Source organism: Silurus aristotelis (assembly GCF_946808225.1).
Source record: "Silurus aristotelis genome assembly, chromosome: 10".
Taxonomy (NCBI): domain Eukaryota; kingdom Metazoa; phylum Chordata; class Actinopteri; order Siluriformes; family Siluridae; genus Silurus; species Silurus aristotelis.
Window position 1 is genome coordinate 15,908,417 of NC_139583.1, and position 6,281 is coordinate 15,914,697.

Below are 6,281 nucleotides of genomic sequence, written 5' to 3' on the forward strand. Positions count from 1 at the left end.
TTCCTTTTGATACTATGGATATCTTAATACTGAAGCGGCAAATATAATTTTAGGTTTTTTTGACAGTATCAGTTTCCTGAAAAAATGCACTTGTAAAATAAACTGCATGATGCTTCCAGGCAATACAACATACAAGTATTCCCTTTTGTACATGCAATCTTGGCAGCCCTGTGCTAAGATTTTGAAGAGTAGGCTAGTTCTCGTGTTCACCTTGGTTTGCTCCATCTCCCTCTTGCAGAGATGGGCTTTATTTATAAAGTAGCTAACCCGTACCATAACAACAGCACAAACATCAATGGGGTCATTTCCTTCCTACATCTCCATCACTATTTCTGCATTCCAGCATAGCTCTAGGATGGCAGCTGTCTCAGTGAAGAGAGGGGTAGAATGTTTTTCTTTCACATTGGTTTAACAAATAATGTCTGTTAATTGTGTGTTGTCTCAGAACTTGAGCAGTTGGGGATGTGCTTTAATGAGAATAGACCAATGACATTTTGCCAACTTTCTAAAATTAGAAATAATTTAACTTGGAAACTCTAAACAAAACAAAGACAAGTAAGGTTTTATGTTTCAGTTTTATTAAGTCCTGTTCTCTACAGCAATATGAAGAAGAATGAAAATAATTGTATTGTATATTTTTTTTCTTGGTTTAGCTATATACAGTTTACATTTAAATTCATACACAATTTATGTTTAATAGATTGGTGTCAGAGATTCCCAACTTTCACTGCCGTTTGCAATAGCTCGTGCAAGCACTCTGAGAATGTTTAAATACCACCTATGAATGTGCTTAATATTTGCTTAATATAACGTAATATAACTTAATATAAGGTATTCCTTCTGTTTATTGACTACCAAGCTGTTTTGTTTCATGTTCTATTGTTCTATTGTTATGCATTGTTTGCTTGCTTTTGCTCTCTTTAGAGTCTATGCTTTTAATGCACACATTTACAATATGTTGGCATTTTCCAAAAAGAAAGGTTCCCTTTCAGGAACTCGAGTTGCTTCAAAAAACGCTTTGGGAATGCCCCGCATTGTCCACACTCTGAATCACGTTTGAAATCCAGCCAATAGGTAAGTCGTGACGTCATCGGCAGGTCACCAGGAAGCTACAAAATAGTAAATCTGTGCAGCCATAAGCTTTAAATGCAAGCAGAATTCCAACTATGTGTTCCTTCTTGCCCCGCTTCCTTCGGTGGGGTTGGGGAATACACACAGCCGATGTGTTGTTGCTAAGCTTAGGAGCATGCATAGTCGGCTTTCAAGAGAGAGTCAACTGTTAGCATTTTTAGCCATGCGGCTATGCGCTCTCGTCCTCTCCAGCCTCTCCTGCTGGGCCGAGCTCCCGTTTTCCGGGGAAAGAACTCGCTTCGGCAGTTCCTTCTTCCGGCTTGTGTAACACGGTGCTCCGTATTTCTCCCTCCGAGAAGGGAGAATTTTTGGATGCTAGCGAGCCCATGGACTCCTCACAGCCTGTGCTGTTCGAGAAGCTCCTGGACGCGGGCCGTCACTAAGCTAGAGATAGCTTGGCCCGATGAGAAGCGGAAGCAGCGCATTCCCAGCAAGCTGGATGAGTGTTTTCTGCATCCCCTGGCACAGCCTCCAGCCCGGGGACTACCGTTTTTTCCCGACCTACACTCCAAGGTGTCTAGGTCCTGGGAGACCCCATATGCAGAACCCGTACCTTTCCCCCACATTAGCTATACACAAATATATTAGGGTTCAGGGAGTGTGGCTTTGGGGAGATGCCCAGGGTTGAAGAGACGCTAGCATGGCTATCTCTCCCCAGGTGATGCATCGCAAAATGCTCCGGTATTGCCTACAAAAGCCACTCCGGCTTACGCGGTGACAGGTCAGGCCAGGGGTTGCCTCCACACGATGAGTGTGTTGCAGGCATACCAGGCTGACCTGCTATGAGAGATGGATGAGGGATTCAGCTCTGGGGCTGATGATTAGGAGTTACGTCACGCTGCGACCTAACCCTCAGAGTCACCAAGGTACGGCACGGGCCTTAGGTCGGTCCTTGTCAGCTCTTGTAGCCACAGAAAGGCTTCTGTGGCTTAACCTGTAAGCGGAGATTTCCGACAGGGACAGGGCTTTCCTTCTAAACGCCCCAGTGGCTCCTCCGGGCCTGTTCAGGCGACGCTTTAGGTAAGGGTGATCGCAGACAGGTTCAGAAGACAACGGCAGCGTTTCTCATGGGGCTGCCACCTCTCAGGAGGTTCCAACGGCTGCAGGGTACTGCTCCAGCCGCTCTGGGAGGGTTAGAGGCCAGCCTCAAAAGGCTGGTTCCCTTGAGAGATTTTCTGGCAGCTTAGGAAGAGCTGCCAGATGTATCTTGTTGGGTCCTTTTTACAATAGAGATTTACTATTTGATTGAATTTGGGTCCTCTCCTCTGGTGGGCTCTGTTCCTGGATCAAGAACTACACACCCTCTTGAGGAAAGGGGCCATCTTATTGGTTCCTCCCTCAGTCAGAGAGTCAGTCTAATACGGCTAGAATTTTGTTGTTCCGAAAAAAAAGGATGGCAGATTGAGTCCTAGATATACGCTTCTTGAATCACTCATGCTTAAGGTTTAGGTTCAGGATGCTTACCATCGAAGAGGTCGTGTCACAGATCAACTCTGGGGAAAGGTTTGTCACTATAGATCTACGGGACGCCTATTTTCACATAGCCATCCTTCCTGCAGGAGGTTTCTGAGATTTGCTTTTGGGGGGGAGCTTACCAATATCGGTCTGCATCCTGAACTATATTGACAACTGGTTGTTATTAGCTCGATCAGAGCTTCATGCAGTCCGGCATCGAGGTGTCGTTCTCGCCTGCATGAAGGAGCTGGGGTTAAGACTGAACACAGGGAAGAGTGTACTCTGTCTGTGGCCCCGTCTACATTGGAGTTTACCTCTGGCATGGCTAGTGCTTTTCTCTACCCTAATACTTGGTATGTGCCTAAGGTGCCTACGCTCCCTCACAACGTTTTGCAGACATTCTGCCCTCCTACTTTCCTAGCTCCAGACCAGAAAAAGCAGTGTCCAGTATGAGCACTGGATACGTACCTCAACAGGACAAGTCCGTGAAGAAAGTCGGAGCAGCTGTTGGTCTGCTATGGCTCTCACAGGAAAGGTTATACTGCCAATAAGCAGACTTTTAGTAGATGGAAAGTGGATGCCACATGTTATGAGTCCTCTGGTCTTCCCACTCCTTTGGAGTCAAGGCTCATTCAACCCAGAGTATTGCAGCCTTTATGGCCTGGTCCGTGGGGGTTTCCCTACAGGGCATATGTAACGCTGCGGGCTGGTCCACCCTGAGGGAACGAGACGCTGCGTCAACAGGCTATACTCCCTGCATTACCTTCTCCTTTTCAAAAGCTAATGTCACTACCATTGCTCAGCCATTTTGTAGCTTCCTGGTTTACGCAATGTTGCACCCCGCTGACGTCAAGACTTGCCTATTGGGCGGATTTTAAATGTGATTCAGAGCGTGGACAATGCGGGGCGTTGCCAAAGCATTTTGACACAGCATCTCCTTCTCTCAGGGAACTAGGGTTATATACGTAGCCTAGAGACGTTCTTTATGCAATGCCAAGTTCATTTTAAGAGTCTGCTGCAGCCCAAGCCTAAGGAAAGTCAACTTGCTGCTTCTTTCAATGGCCTTCTCGTGCCTGGGGGCAAACATGCAGCCTCCCTTCATGACCTGCTCATACCAAGGTGTGAACCTGCGGCCTCTTGCCATGACCTGCTCATGCCAGGCAATTACACATGCTCTTGTGGTACCAGTGACCAGTGTTTCCTGTCTCTTTCTTCTTTTTTAGATCCACCTGATTCATCCAAATGCCCTAGTTCATTTCAATTGGAGAACACTCTTTGCAGCTGAGGATAGTTCCATATAAACAGAATAAAGATTTTCGATGCTGTAAAGATATTACGGAGCAACTTAAAAACTCAGAGGATGGAGTTAGACTGCAATTAATATAAGCAGTTGGCTCCAATGGCACAGGACTGCAGTTTGCATAAACAGTTCTATGTTTAAGTGGCCATTACTGAACAGTACACCTTAACAATGATAAAACTTTAATGAATTGACATTAGGTGCTGCATAGATAAAGATGGGTTCCTTTTTGAGTCTGGTTCATTTCAAAGTTTGTTCCTCATAACATGTCAGGGAGTTATTCCTTGCCACATTTGCCACTGGCTTGATCATTAGGGATAAACTTGTATGCACTAAACTTATAAATTTAAACTTCATAAGCCTTTTACCTCTGTAAAATTTATTTTGGGACAATGTCCTTTGTTAAAAACACTATACAAATAAAACTGAATTGAATTGAATTTAATCAGATGGTGGCAGTCTCCCAAGCCATGTTCCAGCAACCTGTCTCCTGTCTCTATCCCATTCCCCATTAAAGACAATATCTAGTAGGTATATTTGGTCCAGAAAGGAAAACCTTGTTATAGGCACTCCAGGAGGAGCGCCTTTTGGAGAAGCGTTATGTTAGAGATTCCCCACTTTCACTGCTGTTTGTAGTAGTGCATGTGTGCACAAAGTGCATGAAAGCAGCACACATCTTTGTTCTGTGTTTCTGTTTCTGTTTTGGTGTGTCTCATGTTTGCTGTTGTTTTCATTCATATAATGTATCTAACACTGTCTTGTTATTGGTCCTTAGGTTTACATGTCTTCATTCACAGGTGTCTGTTTTCATGTTTAATTATTGTGTTTTTAAATACCACTTTGTTTGCATTTTATATTTGCTAAGTAACTTGTTTAGTTTAGCAATTAACAAGGCTTTTTTGGTCGATGTTTCATGTTCTATTTTTCATGGATTTTACGCTTTTGATCTTGCTTTTTTTATCTCATTCTCATTCATGATTTTGTCTATGTATTATTGTTTTGTAATCGCCTGACCTTTGTCTGTTTCATGTGTCTGAATTTTTGTGTGCCACTTTGGATTGTTTGCCACTTTATTTAAATCAACACTTTTACCCGGCACTTACATCCGCTCTGGCTATTGTGATGCTTTTAGCGCACACATTTACATGACATTTGGAAGGATGTATACAAATGTATTTATTTAACTTAATTAATATATATATATATATATATATATATATATATATATATATATATATATATATATATATATATATATATATATTATCTAATATTAAATGTATAGCACATAAACTGGATTTTGAACTCTATTTTGAGGAGGTTTTTGTGTTTTGTTATACAACTCTGAAGCTTGTGGGTCTTCATTTCTTTAGTCATGTTCAAAAAAGCTTTATAATTGTAAAATATTTAAATATTCAACTATACAAATTTAAATTTATTGATTAGCATATATATCCTCAATGTCAGTAGCAGGCATGCCAAAATCATTGCAATCAACAGTAATCTAACAAGTGTAGCAGCTCATTAGAGTATCAAGCCATTAACCATGTAATAAAGCTAAATTACACAGCAATTTGAGCTTTATAAAATAATCAAGTAATAATTAATAGATAATGAGGAAATAGATTAAGGTTGTGGTTCAAACTGCCCACCCAGTGGCCTTGAGGGCAAGTGATGGTAAATCTTCCCCAGACTATCTCTCATTACAAGTTAAACACAAAGCTTGTTCAATTTTTCATCAAGAGGTAAAAGTAATGACAAGGCACTTTCAAATTTGACAGTAAAAGATTCAGAAAATAGTTCCTAGCTCAAGTCCAAAATCTTGGAGTCATGTAGATTGGAAAATTATTGATTGGCAGACCCATATGTGTTTTCCCTACACAAACATCAGTCTCTATGATCCCAATGGCAATGCACCTATTTCATAAATTTTCACCCTCCTGATATTCTGATTTTAGGTGGAACAGCTTTTAAATGACCCATGTGGTCCAACAGCACCATCAGATTTGGTAATTAGCAACCAGAAGATGAGAACCTCCTCAGCTAACAGAGTACCTATCAGCAATCTAGTAGGGAAGCATCTAAGGTTAAAGTACAATTCTTAACTCAAAAGCATTGGAAAAAAGATGAGCACATCCTCTTTCACTGCTTGTTCCACATTTTAGGCTTTTTCTTTTTTTATGGATCATAATTATATTATGCAGAGTTGAAAGCTAAGTGTGTGCACTCCAAAAGTTAACACTGCAATGTTTAATTGGAGTGATTTTACACATAATTACATGACCCTCTCAGGTACTTTGGGCTTTCACTTTGTTGAGATAAGTAATCTAACATCATCATGTGAGTGCCTAATTAATTTGCACATGTATCATTGGACATTTGAAAATTAAAACAT